We start from the raw sequence: 14,905 nt of genomic DNA on the forward strand, positions 1-14,905 counted from the left end.
TTTATTCTTTTTCTGGTAAGTACATTTATGGGTTTTCCAATTCTAATTTTGCTTCCTCATCTTTACCATAATTGTCTTCTGGACCTGTTTCTTCTTCCCTACTCATGCTTGACCTTCTGTGCTCTTTTCTCTCTCTTCTTCATGTCATGTTTGCTCTCTCCTCTTGTACTTTTAATATTCTTTCTTTCTGCACTTTTCTCAATTCTCCTTCCCTGTATGAAATCAGAGACTCTTAACTCTCATGCATGTGTCTTGGAAACACACCATGTCCTTCATAGTAGCGAACTACTAGTAGCGAACTACTAGGAAATAATGGTGTTGGCAGTAGTCAAAAACTGTATTTAGATGAGAAATCAGTCCTTTTACTGCAGGCTCCTGGGTAAGAAGAAGGGCACTGAGTCTTCATGATGGTCATGAGCTACTTGGTGCTACACACATTACTGTCTTGACTGGGTGAAATCATCCCCAAATTAACTATATAGGTTCATACACACAAGGTATTTTCCTGTCTCCATACCCACCTTCCAAGCCATTTGCTGCTCCGTGGATAACTACAAGTAGCTGTCAGTTTGTGCCCTAATGTGATAGGGTCAGCTCCAGTTTTACTTCCTCCCTATATTTACATGTCTGTCAGTGTTCCTTGCTCCTGCTCAGCAGGGAGCTTCCTCAAGCCACACTGCCATCCCTGCTTGAACTCCACTGGATTTCTTGCTCTTTGGTGTTCTGCAAAACACTGGCAGCAAGTGGTAAAACCCCAAGTGTTCTCCACGTGGTGTCTTGAGAAACATCTGAACATCACGACAGGTCCTGGAGCATCCCTGCCAGAGATGCTGGGAAACAAGAATGCTTTGTTTTCATGCCAGGATGGTTTTCTTGCCAGTGATGAAGTGATGAAACTTTTCTTTTTTTTAGTATGTTTTCAATGGACAAATTTAATCTCTACAGAAACTGGGAGCAATTCTCCAGGAAATATATGTAATTGTCTAATTTACTACATGAGTCTTCAAGCTGTGTTGCCCTTTATTTTAAGCCTGTGTTTAAGAGGTAGTTTTCAGCTCTTGTGTTTCATTTTATTTTTTGCAGGTAATTAGCAATTGCTTTTATTTCCACAGAAGTGAGGAAAGAGGGCAAAGCTGGTGCCACTGAGCTGAGTAAATTCTCTTCGTTAGCCTGGGGCAGAGCTGAGGTCAGGCTGCTGTAACTCTTCAGCCAACAGGTCAGTGTTTCGCTCACAGCTTTGTTTTCTTCCCAGAGATGAGACACTTCATGGGTCATGTGCATCTCTAGGATTTGTCCTTAATGCTGGCAGCTCTTCAGCTTCTTCAGCTGCTGCCAGTGCAGTGTGGGTGTAAAAAGCAAGTGCTTGCTGTGGTCTTCTTCCAGGAAAACAGCATCTGTAAAGATTTGGGAAAGTACAAATCCTGTCAGTGCTTCACCTTAAAAGCTTTGTGAGAGAACAAGGATGTCGATCTTGTGAAGTGAAAGTTTCTGGATGGGGAAATCGAATTTTTTTTTCCTACTTCCTTTGCTGAGCCTAAGCCCAGTACAGTGCTAGGCAGATGACAGGCACCCAGTTGGTCATATTTGTTTGCCTTGTGTAGTGGACAGTGATTTTTTTTCAGTTGCTTTTCTTTCATTCATTGCTTAGTTGCTGTAGTGATTTTCCCAAGCTGATGCATTCTTGTAAATTAAGAAAAAGTGAATAGGAAGAAAGATAACACTTTCTGTTGTCTCAAGACACATTGATCAGCTTGCTATCCACTGACTGACTCAACTTTTAACTCCAATCAAAAGCAAAGCTTATTATTTTGGTTTGATTTTTTTAAAACTAAGATTGTTTGTGATGTTTAGACATTGTTTCTATTTTTATTACATTGTAGAAATATAGCAAAAGCTTCCTTGTTTTCTTTTTTTTTCTTCCTCCTTTGTTAGATTGAATCTTTCATAGAACAGAGAAATATTTAGTGTGGTTACTTTAATATTTTTTTCCTGTCTAGACTGATCAGGTGTTGATTTTGTACAGTTAGTGATAAACCGAAGCATGTTGGTATCTAGCTACATATATCTGATATTTAAAAATTATGGGAGAAAATTACAGAGCCGGAAATCAGCAGAAACTTATTTAAGATAAACACTTTGTTTCTTTTCCTTTCTTTTTTTTCCCCCTAATCTCTATGGTTTAGAGATCTGAATCATGGGTCATCTACCACCACCACCTGCGACTCCTAGAACGCTTCCATCAAGCTGTCTCCGTACAATCCTAAACATCCACTGGTCAGATTATGTGACCAATACATCTGTTCTAGAACAAGCAGCAATCACAAGTATTGAGGCCCTGTTACTGAGAACACAGCTGCGTTGGGCAGGACACATCTCAAGGATGAAGGACCACCACCTCCCTAAGATCCTGCTTTATGGTGAACTTGCCACCAGCTGCCGCAAGAGAGGAGCGCTGAAGAGAAGATACAAGGACTCCCTGAAACAACATCTCAGCCTTGGCCATATTGATCATCATAACTGGTCTACTCTGGCCTCCAATCGGGAGGTCTGGAGACACACCATCTATAACGCTGCTGATGCTTTTGAGAAAGCATGCAGGATCACCCTTGAGGAGAAAAGACAACTCAGAAAGAATCGTGCCTTGCAGAATATACCACCTAAGGAGTCTTTCTGCTGTGCCTTCTGCAACCGGACATGCCTGTCTCGTATTGGCCTTTTCAGCCACCAATGCGTTGCAACAAACGTGGGTAGAGCCCTTCCCAAATCTTCGTTCACGAAGCCCAGCCATGATGATGAATCTCTATGGTTTGTAGAAAACAGGAAGAGGACATTGTTTTACATGTTGGTGAGACTGAAAACTTTCTAGGATGCTGAACATAAAAAGCACACAAATAGTGGACTATCTGAAACCTGGAGTTATCTGCATATATTTATTAAAAATGTGTCATCTGCGTGTGTGGTAAGTATAGTATGGCCAGTCTTCGCGAACGAAGATTTTTGGGAAAGGTCATTACCCTTCGAACCTGTGCAGTGGATTTTTTTTAGGTGAGACCCAGTGTGCGCTGAATTGAGCCCACCCTTTAATCCTAAGGTTCAACTGCCGGGGCCGAGTGAAGCTCGGACAGTGGCAGCGAGGTCCTCAGGACGTAGGTTTGTTTAGAGTGACCTTCTCTTAGATGGATGGCCTTACAGGGCTGACAAGCTCCATCTGCCCTGAGGGGTTCCCTGACCGGAAAACGAACCCGGGCGGCGGCAGTGAGAGCACCGCATCCTAACCACTAGACCACCAGGGGGCCCCCCGTTGTGTGATAAAGGTCCATAATATTTTGCAGAAGTGTCTATTATGCACCTGTTATGAATTTTCTGTTTATAGTGTCAATTCCTCACATGATGCTTAGGTCTTTAAAGATAATAAGATAATCAGTGCTCCATGTTGAAACATTCCCACTAGCACCTAGTGTGACCTGCAAGGCATGGTCTCTATACATAAGTCGTGAATTCTGGGACCAATGTATATTTTCAAAATATTAGCACTCTCTTTTAGTTCTGAAATCAATCTCCTGATTAATCTTTGTAAATAATTAAGTAGTCCAGAATTTTTCTTGGTTGCATTTGAAACTTTCATTACAGTACAGCATACAGCACACAGACTTGACTGATGAACAGCATCAGAAATCTGCTATAGTTCTCCATGCTGTAACACCAATGTTTTAGATGTTCGAGTGCTGCAGGAGAATCTGTAACCCTACCAAGAGCCTGTATACTCTAGAGGATATCCACCAATGACAATTTTGTTTTATACACTCTGAAAGGTGGGAGAAAAATTCAACTTGCTGTCCTGTGCTTACGAGAAACTTGTTTACCCTTTTTGGAATTCATCCTGTGTAGAATTGGTCCTGACAGTAAGTGCCTATGCCTTTTGAAAGAATAATGGAAACATAACAGTGCAAAAGTCACTCCTTTCAAGAAACAAAACCAACAATAACACCTCCACAGAGGCTGAAATGGAATTCGGGGTCCTTCATTTTGTACTTGAAGACAAGATCACCCATCAGTATGAGTAGGGAAGGGGAAGGTTCAGAGTCACGCTGTGCCTGGGGATTTTGGACTCATGTTCTGCTCTCTTAATACCTTGAATGTAAATTATTCTGGGTCATTATAATTTTCTAACAATATCTTCAAATTCTGTGGTCCACAGAAGAGCTCTTCTCTCTCAAAGTGCTCCTTTATTTCAGTCACTACCTTGTTCCATGTTCAGGTTTGTTTGTGACCTGCAACCTTTTTTGCAGGTCACAAAGGTGAGATGCTCACCAAGACCAGGAATCCCACAGGCAGTTTCTTGGCCCTTTGTGACTCTATAATGGTGTCTCAGAAGGATTTTTACAATTTTTATTATGTTTTGATTTATGTGGGTGCTAGGTTTTCAGAAAACTTTTAGATTATGCACATTGTCCAGCCTGTAAAGTGGAAGTGGATGAACAACATTGGCATTAACCACCTTGGTGGGTGAGTGCTTTTTTTATTGGAAGAAGGAAATTGCAGATAAATCTCCAGAATCAGAACTCTGATTTTTTGAGTGCTTTAGCTATTGATTGAAGTAGAAAGAGAGGAGGTGTCGGAGTACTGTGCTTCTTTCTCCTTCCTTTATCCTTCTCATTTTGAAGGAAGGTAGCAAGTTGGTGCTGTAGGCTTGCAAAAATCAGTCTGATGATGTTGCAAAGACCATGTGTTCTAGACTGAATCCTTCCATCCTCCATCTACCTTCCCTGTGGATTGACTCCAGAGTGGTGCAAAGATGAACCAGATGCTGAGTCACTCAGTCTTGTCAAAAATGGGATCCTCTGTATACGCAAATGTAAGTCTTATGTGTCTGGGGAACCCTGATATGGAAAAAGAGTTATACCTCTAAAGTAGGTGACAGTAAGGCAGGTGGTCTGGGGATCTCAGTTCCTACTTTAGTCCTGCTTCTATATATAGAATCCTTTTGTGGATTTGGGCTTAAGTGATTTCTAGCAGGAAGGACAGTTCAACACTTAAATTGATTTTATATAGCAAGGTTGTATAATTTCAATTATTGATGTTTATTAGCTTGTGTTAAAGGTCTGCCATGATGGATTTATATACCCCTGGAGCAGGAGGTGAACAGGATAGTATCTTGAGATCACTTCTAACCCTACTTTCTATAATCTGCACTTAGAATAAAGCATTAGCTGTTACTCTGTACTGGCCTGCAAGCACACGTGGTTGGTTTTTTTTGTGGATTGCAGGTTGAAAATCAAGAAAATCTGCTGAATGTTAATATTCAGTCTCTCAAGCTTTGAAGTTATAAAATAAGCATGCAAGGCTGTCATAAAATTGATCTGAAGACTCTGTTTCAGTGTTTACTGCGGGAGACATGTTCCATTCTGATTTATATGCTATGAAGTTATGCTTAGGTATATTCCATGCTCTGGAGCAAAGCCACTGAGACCAATTAAGTCCTCTGGATTAATGAAGATACAACTGAGAGTGGAACTTGGCTCATTGACTTCCCTTGGACCACATAAATATGAATCGGGACGAGTTTTGTTCATACAAATGTTGTTGAATCTGATATTTAAATACATATGTAGCTGAATACAAAAATACTGTGTGAGAGCACTAGATAGGAGTTACTGCAGAATTAAAAGAAACTACCCTAACTGCGCCCATTATCTGGAGAAAAATCTTAGCAGATTTGCTTGCTCTTCTTCTTGCAATTTATAGTCTTAACTAAATGTTATTGAGCTAATTTCAATTGTGTCTCCCTCAACATGCTTTCTTGCAATTCTACGAAAGAAAATCCTATATTTAATAAACAGCTGTGTTCTACAGGTTCTTTAGAGTGAGAATGAAAGAACAAACATTTTTTACTACCTGACCAAGAGTACAGTTGAAAGTCCAACTACTGGTAGTGGTTCAGTCCGGATTATTTAGATTGGAGAACCAGTTACTGTCCTTAAACTTCAACACTGCTGTCTTGTGTTTGTTAGGTATCATAAATTAGAAAGCATTTAGACTCATCAACACTTGGTTTGATAGAGAAAGAGACGTTTGTGGTTTAGTAGGTGGCACTCTGAGTTAGCAATTTTCCTGCATGTGATTTGGGTCATTTGAGTTCTGGTGATGGTTTCTAACAAGGGAAAAACTTGTCTGTGACCATTTTAATACTAGAAATTCATTCCAGTGTTTGAAGTTTCTTTGTTCTCTTGAAAATTCTACATTTAGAGAAGCAATTCAAAATGAGTTCACACATACACACAAATACACACTTTTTAAAATCAGGAGTTAGATGTCCCTTTTTGTACCAGCAAGCTAACCTAACTGTTAAGACTTGATGCGAGATACGCTCATGCTATAGTTGCCTATTTTGTATAGTGCAAAAAACAAGCCTACTAAGAACTTTTAAAATTTTCAGGTTGTGTTTCTTAAAGATGAGTTCTTGAGATATGCTGACTATTACTGCCTTCCATTTTAATTGACTGTAAAAAAGTAATGGAATTATTTAGAAGTGGAACAATTTTTATCCTACAGTGGAATTCAGATAGCTAAGAGAGTAAGAGAGATAAACCCAAATCTTAAAAACACCTTCCCTCCCACACCTCTCTTCTTCTTGAGAAATAGATTTATTAGTTAGGTCATCCAGAAAGTCTCCTGGCTAATGAAAGGTAGTGCTCTATTCATTTTCCCTTACTTTGTTTCCTCTAAATTTAGCATCCCCCTAAAGATGGGACTTCCGCCATTACTGTCAGGAGACTGTAACAGGTTAATATGTCTCACACTGAAGAAGTTTTTCATGATGTTCAGTGTAAATTATTTCACAGATGAAATATACCTCGCTGTCAGGGAGCAGCCTAAATTTTCACTTTCTTAATTTTGTCCCATTACTTCTCGTTATATCCCTTGTACCAATCTAAATAATTCATCGCCCTTCTTAATGTTTATACCTTTCAAATATTTATAGGCAGTTATCTTGTCTCCCTTTAGTCAGAGCTTAGCTGAGCTGTTCATATTTAGACCTTTTAATCTTTCTTCATAAGAAAATCCTTCTACATGAGATTGAGGGCCTGATCCTCAAAGGGAGGTAGGTGCCTGTCATTGACTTCAGTGGAATTGTGGCCTAGATATTACTACCATTAGGCAGCAGGTTTTTTCTCCTCTCTGTATTGCTACTAATTTGTCAGTATTAGCTACTAAGGGACAAAGAACTGAATGTGATATTCCAGGAGCATCTTGGCCAGTCTTCTCTGCTTTGCTGTGTCATATATCACCTCAGTATGTGTGCCCCTCAGATTGTATTACTCTTCTAGCTAGCATACAGCACTGGAAATTTGTTTCTATGTCAGTGTTCAGTATTACCCTTACTTTGCCTTCTGGACCTCTGTGTTCCAGATTTCTTACTAGTGAATATTTGACATAAGATTCTCATTTCCTAAGATGGTACCATCTGTTTTCAGACTTTGGATCCCATTATGGCATCACTCTCTCTTTACTAGAATTTACAAGATCTCCCAGTTCACTGTTCTGCATGTGTATGTGAGTACCTATANGTTTTCAGACTTTGGATCCCATTATGGCATCACTCTCTCTTTACTAGAATTTACAAGATCTCCCAGTTCACTGTTCTGCATGTGTATGTGAGTACTTATAAACATTTATAAAAAAATGGAACTTACTGCCCATTGTCTGAACATAAATGAAAATTAAGAGGCTCTACTGAACATTAATCTCTATATCACTATGCTGTATATTTTCCCAACTTCATATGGTAGTATTAATCACTACTCTTTGTTTACAGATTTTTTTCAAACAATTTATTGTACATGTAACTCTGCTCATATCCAAGCCAATTTGAATTAAGTTTGTAACGCAGAATCCGTATATCAAATGCTTTACTAACATCCAGCTACATTAAATCTAGTGCAGGACATATTTCATTGTTCTCAGTGGCCTCTCAGGTCCTTCAGGTATGAGTTTTTGTTTGTATCCTTCATTTTTAAGTTCATGTAGTATGAATTATGACTAGTGGTTATAGTTTCTGGGCTACCACAACTGGAAAAAAGTCTCTTATTCCAGACAGAAATGGAAATAGTCATCCTATGTTTTGGGTTAGACTAGACTGAAATATTGTTGAAGGGTCAATTGCTACCACCTCAAAAGGGTTTGGACACACAAATGTAGGTCTGGAACCAGTCAGAGCTGGATAGATCAACATACCAGTGGTAATGATTATATTTTTGTAGGGTTCCTAAGAAACATTTGGCTTTTCTTAAAAGAAACAGATCAAAATATCTTGTAGCTGTCAAAACAAATGCACAAAAATTTCAATTATATGAAATTATTTTTAGATTTTATTCTTAGTCCTTTTTATCTACATTAAGGAAATAGTTAAAACAAATATTTTTAAATTAAAATCAAGTACTTTGTAAATGTGTAAAAGCTTTTTTTTTTTTTGAGTGGATAAAACTAGTAACCATATTTGAATGAACTTTAGAGAGACATCTTGGCTACATCAAAGTTTTTTCTGAGTAAATAGCTTTGGTACAACTTTACTTCCATTTTTGTATCTGGCAAACATGAAATCAAATCTTGGAACTTGACACTGTTATTTTAGATGCTATACTCCTGATACAGTCATGCTATGTCACAGTCTGTATATCGCCCACAAGACTGCCAGACAGAACCATCTCTCCTTTGCTTGATTTTCTGTCAGTGTTTGGGTGGTGTATTTGGGATTTTTGCTTCAAAAGGCTTAACATTTGTCAAGTCTGTAAGAAAACAGTAAAGATTTCAAAATGGTAGTAGCATCAAATTTTAATTACTTTTCTAAGGCTGACTTAAGACCATTTTTCTGGATGACCTTGTTTTATTGCAGGGAGCACATTTCTTTTCTTAGTATTCACTACAACGTATTTATCATCTTTCATCTCTCACTATTTCACATTTGCTTATTCAGAATTTCATGATACAGATTGTCATCTACAACAAAAGTATTTTACTGAACACACATTTAGATCTTCTGCAGAGCTGTTGTGCACCATTTTGAGTCCTTTACCTTCCAGAGGTATAGAATTTCAGCTTCAGCTTTGCAAAACTGGCTAGTTCTTATTTTTTTGATTTTCTGGCATCACATGAATTCAAATGAATTCATCACATAAATTCTTCCATTATTTAATCTACTGCCCAAAAAACTGTATGCTCAAGTGATGCAGCTATGCATATACATGCATATATATGTCCTACTAAAGACACCCTGCCTCTTTATTTGCAACCGGTGCCATGTGAGTGACTATTTTATGTTACATTATCAAAAGAAAGCTTCTGGCAGTGAAAAACCTGGTCTTCCCTGGCAGTGTTGGCCTGTATAGCTCTTCTGAGAAATTCTTTTAAGTGCAAGCCAATTCTGTGTGACCTTTAGCTGAAGCAAAGTGAACAATACAGAAAACAAAACTTAGAAGCTTCTGTAAGAGAGGGAGCACTTAGCTGGGCTGCATGCTGACTTGGACCAAACTGGATCATTCACATTTGGGGAATGAGGTATTTATTTGGTTTTTTTAAAACAGTAAGCAAAGCAAAGAGGAAAGAAATAGCACCTCTTAAAACTGATGTTCTACTACATTTTTTCTATTATACTTTTGCATCTCTGCAAATGTGCAATGCTGGAGAATCAGGTGCATAGTGTTCCTCTGACAGCCTGTAATGATTTAAAAAAACACCAGCTGAGACAAAGTGTACAGGAGTTAAAGGAAGGAGAAAGGTCTCACGCTTCTACAATGTTAAAACTCACTAAAATGAATTTATTGCAAAACTCAGTTTATTTCAATGTTTTTAATGTCTTTCCAATATGTGATTAATCAAATGGTCATTTCTTTTCTGTATGGGAACAGAATATTTGGGATTTGATTTCATAGGGTTATTTTCTTTTACTGATTTTTGTTCAAAACTTTCACATTTAGTAAAATAGGAATGGCAGGAAGTTGATACACTTTCTCACTCTCCTATTAGAATAATAGCGTTAGTTTCTTTAGTTCTAGGAAATTAATAATGACACCAATAATCAATCTTGTGACAGGTTAAGAAGAATATTATCACAATTCATACTAGTCAGCTTGACCTTTTATTGACTTGACCTTTAGCTTCTCTGAGAAAGAAAATTAGGGCACCTACATAACTTTGTGCTGTGATTTTGAAATTCTGACACGGTTTTGATTAAAGTTTGGATGTTTGTAAAACACAGTAATCTGTTGAATCATTAATCTGTACCAGTAACACAGGAAGCTAGAGTTAAGACAGGCTTTGCTCAACAACCAATAACATTGCTGTTGGGGGAGAAGAGGGTTTTCTTTTGTGGGTTTTGCATTATTTTTTTTAAGTTTCACTTTTTGTTTTGCTTTTTTTGACAAAAAGGTCCTCCAGAAAATAGGACCTGAACACAGGAATTAGCAAGCCTTCTTATCCAACAAAAAATGTGGGTTGGTTAATGTTGTCTGAATTTCAATCTCCACTTCCTTTATGCCCAAACAGAATTTCCTTGCTTTCCTGTGGAAAGGGCTGTTCTTGTTTTGGTTTTGCCATAGCAAATCTACTAAAAAGCCAGTTTAATAAAATTATGTTCTGTATGAAGGCAATGAGAGTCTGCAAATAGTGGGAGGTTAACTAGTACAATCTAGAATATTTTCTCACGAAAAAGGTACCTCGGTCTCTCTTACCAAACAGTATCTGACCTCCTTGTAGGTCTTGTTGTAACACCAAGGTCTCTCTTCTATCTACCTATATCAATTTTTCTGCTATGAGAGGAGATAAAGGGGAGTCATGGTGGGGCAAGTAACACATCTGCCTGTGTGAGAAAACAAAGGGTTATGAAGGCAAGTGCATGTTCCCCTGTGGGAAGGCAACAGTTCCTTGAGAACAGCTGAAGGTGTCTTTTAGCGTGAGAATGCCTACAAAACTTAAGTATGAAGGTGATCCAAATTGATCCTTGCCTAGATTTGGGGAAAAACTTTTTGGTCAAGACTTTTTTCCATGAAATATGTAGACTTTCTTCTATAATATTCAGAACAATCACAAAAATAATGCTGGTCTTGTTGACCTCTATGCCTGATCTGTGTTAAAAATAAAAGGTTATTACTGCTATCAGCCTTTCATCTGAAACAGCAGAGGTTTCTGTGACTGATGTGAAGGTTACAACCCTACTGACAACCAGTGTGATGCCTTGGGATAAATTCTCTCTTTCTTAGTTCACCCTCCTAAAAACCATGGCAACTGCACACATGCAGAAATCCAAGCAAATAAACAAATATATCCATGTGAAAAGACAGCAAAGCTGCAAAAAACCCTTAAATTGTGCAAAAACTAGAAAATGTCGGAATTAATCTGTTAGTACAACTTTGGTGTGCTTCACTGCACACATGCTTAATATAGTGGCCTACTTGTGTTTTCAGATACTACCCTTTTCTTAGGATTTCTGACTTGTGTTCAGTATGGACCTATCTAAAAGAGAAGTGAGAACATTGTTCCCTAGAAGTGCTTTGCCTTGATGTCTATATTCTTTTAAGTGTACACAGTGAATTAGATAGGCAGCTGCAAGGAGAGAAACTATAGTTTCTTGGGTTGTATCCTTGAATATCAGGCTGTAGAGATGAATTTTCTTCCTTCTATATGATGTTAGGTGAGGCATTTCAGATCATTCTTCCCACAGGAAGAATGGCGGAACAATTTCCCGCCATTGTTTCCTGCATGGCATTAATAGTGCCTAGGATAGGATCTTCTTCAGGTGTAACTGAATTTCTTGGAATTGTGCTATGAACATAAGTGACAGTGTGCAGTATTGGGCACACCAGAAAAAAAGGACAGTGCTCAGTTGTGAAATCTAAAGTCAGACACCTTTTTTCTTAATAAATTTGTACCCCTGTTGCCCATCTTCACAATGGAGGGAATGCTTCTGCCTTGCTTGCAGGCTGTGAATGCTAGCTCCTGTTCAGGCACCGTCATGGGAAGTGCCATAGAAAAGCCAAGGGAAAAATTACCATTCTGTTTCAGGAATAAAGTGACAGACCACATACTGTGAAGATACACCATGATAATGAATGACTGACTGTTCAACCAGTCCCCACATTGACCAAAACATGGGTCCTGTGGAAACACTAAAGGCCAATGTCACTGAGAAATGTGGCTGAAAAGCTAAGCAACACGAAGCTGATTGAAGTTATGGATAACTTCATAAACACATATTTTTGCCACATAACTATATTTTGTAACATTTTGGTGGTTTTCCTTGCAACCCTTGTCCTCACAATTTTTTATAGATGATAGACAATGCAACATGGCTTCCTCAAAAGACCTGACTTCTCCAGAGCTTCCTGTAAGCTGTAACTGAGACCAGAATAACTTGCAGTTTTAAATTTCTACACATTCAAATTGGAAAATTGGATGCAGTGATAGAGGTAGAAAAATGAAACATTATGAATCAGCAGAGACTAACCCAGGGTATTCCACAGGAATCACAGAAGGCCTGCTGCTGAGCTATTTCAGCTAAAGCTAGAAGAACTTTTCTTAGGCAAGTTCGTTTTGGTACTCAGAGATGCTTTTTTCAGGCTTATTGCAAATAGTGGAAAGAAGCCTAAGTTTATTTTTTTTACCTTTTTTTTTTCTCACATGAGAAACCAAAATCCACCACTAAAATTATGTGATGAGCAAAAAGAACTTTTGAAGCTGTATGTGTAGCAGGATTGAAGACCTTATATGACCTGCTCACACAAGTACTTTTCCGCATGGCTTTGAATATGTTTGAGCACCCTACAATTTGTCTGAAAGAAAAACTAGCATCATGCACAGCAGTCAGGACCACTCAGGACTTAATTAGTTCTATTTCATGATGAAGAAATTCAAACTGGCAAATTTCATCCAAAAACAATTGGAATCCATTTCCCATATGATGCAGTTGCTTCCATACCTATTCACGCTGGTCTAGGATCTTTCAACTGTCACAGCTAATCAGCAGGAGTATCCACTAACCCAGGCTAATTAAACACCGTATGGGTTATTTCATGTATGCTTAGCCTGTAGTGTCCTTACTTTTACAGGGCAACATTTTACTCTGACAGTGGTGTTGCTGAATTTTGCCAGCATCCTCAGACTCTGTGTGGTAGTCCTGTTTTGGGTTGACAGAATTTGCTCACCAATTCTCCCCATTATTTATACCCCATGTTTTGTTAACCTTGGGCATTATTTAGCCAGCAACAACAAAAGTGAATAGTCTGTGTCTGCAGCAAATTATGCTTTTTAACTGTTCTAATCTTTGTAAATGTGTTTTATTTATGGCATCTTATCAGAAGAAGGGACAAAGTTCCAGAGACGTAACAAAAAAATAATGCAGTATTATCTTTTTGCATAAGTTTATATTCACTAGAGACTCAGTACCTTGGAAAGGTGGGATTTTGGAAGATTTGCAATTAGACAAATCAAATAGTTTCATAATTGTGTTTCTGAAACGGTTTAAATTTCTATTAATTGGCACTGGAAGAAGAGCAGTGTTGACAAGTCAGAGTTTACTCTGATGAAGTATAGGACCTGCCTGTAACAAGAGTTCTGATTCTACTGTTAACAGTAGGACAGGCAGGAGCAGGAGGAGGATCATCTTTGGTATCCTGGAAGACATACTGCTGTACCAAAGGAGTTATGACAAAGAATTTTCCTGAGATGTTCTTGGTTTTTGATGTCAGGAACCAAAAAGGATGGTTGTCAAGTGATATCAAATAAGTTTCCTGTGGAAATATATACAAAACCTTCCATGTGTGGAATAAGTAGATATACATGCATGGTGGGAATGATGGAGGGTTGATCTAATGGTGACATTTTTGTCAAGGCAGCTTGCTTTTAACAGAGTTTTTGCAAAGATCTTCATTAGTACAGATCTGCAGACTGTTGTAATCTTGCTCTTGACTCTTCAGTGGGAAACTGAGTAGGTTGGAAGTGCTAAGTGATGAATGGGGGAAAAATTCAGCATTCAGGAATATCTCAACTTTTGGAACCTTTTGTGTGGGAATTAGGTACCAAAAGTAAGGGTTTGATATCTATTCTGCTGCTCAGTGGCTTATCTTCCTAAGTAATGACATCCACAGCTAACCATTTTTAGCACTCCAGTCCCATAACACATACTCAGTGTTGCTGCTTTGATCCATGGCATTTTGGGTGTTGATCTCCTTCTTCTTCCCTCTTCCTCTCTGCCCATGATCAAAGAGGAGCTGCGTTGCAGACCTTAGAAATGCACTGAACTTTTGAACTGCTATCTATTGTTGGTTACTTCCTAGGAGAGCAATTCTGGTTTAAAATACTCCTTTTGTTCCTTTTGGTGTCTTAGCCCAGAAAAAAGAATCATTAGTAGTAGTGTGAATCTCTTTGGTACTTACCTGTGAATGTATTGGGAAACACATATTAAATACATTATAGCCACATGCATAATATAAATTTAATCTTCAAGTCTCTAACTCCCAGGTCTACCTCCTGCCTCCCTTAGGGTGGGAAGCCTTGTAAGCTAATTAGGGATAGCACATAAACCTCAGCCCTGAAGGACATTGTTCATTTTATTACTGGTGCTATGCTGAAAAAAGGAGGATGCTGCTGGGTAATAAAGTGCATGGAAGCAGAAGAAACACTTGGCAACAGAAGAAAGCTTCAGTAATTCTCAAACATACTACTACAAGGCCATCCTGCAATCACACATTACATGCCTCTGGTCAACCAACAGCTGAATGAATTTGAAAAACAGGTACAAGGCAAATTGCAATACACACACGCACACACGCACGCGCACACACACACACATATATGTATATATGGGGGGGAGGGAATAGGGGAGAGAGAGAAAGAGCTGTGTAAGACTCCATGT

The sequence above is a fragment of the Lepidothrix coronata genome, unplaced genomic scaffold (genome assembly GCF_001604755.1).
Source record: "Lepidothrix coronata isolate B3197 unplaced genomic scaffold, Lepidothrix_coronata-1.0 Scaffold42, whole genome shotgun sequence".
Lineage (NCBI taxonomy): Eukaryota > Metazoa > Chordata > Aves > Passeriformes > Pipridae > Lepidothrix > Lepidothrix coronata.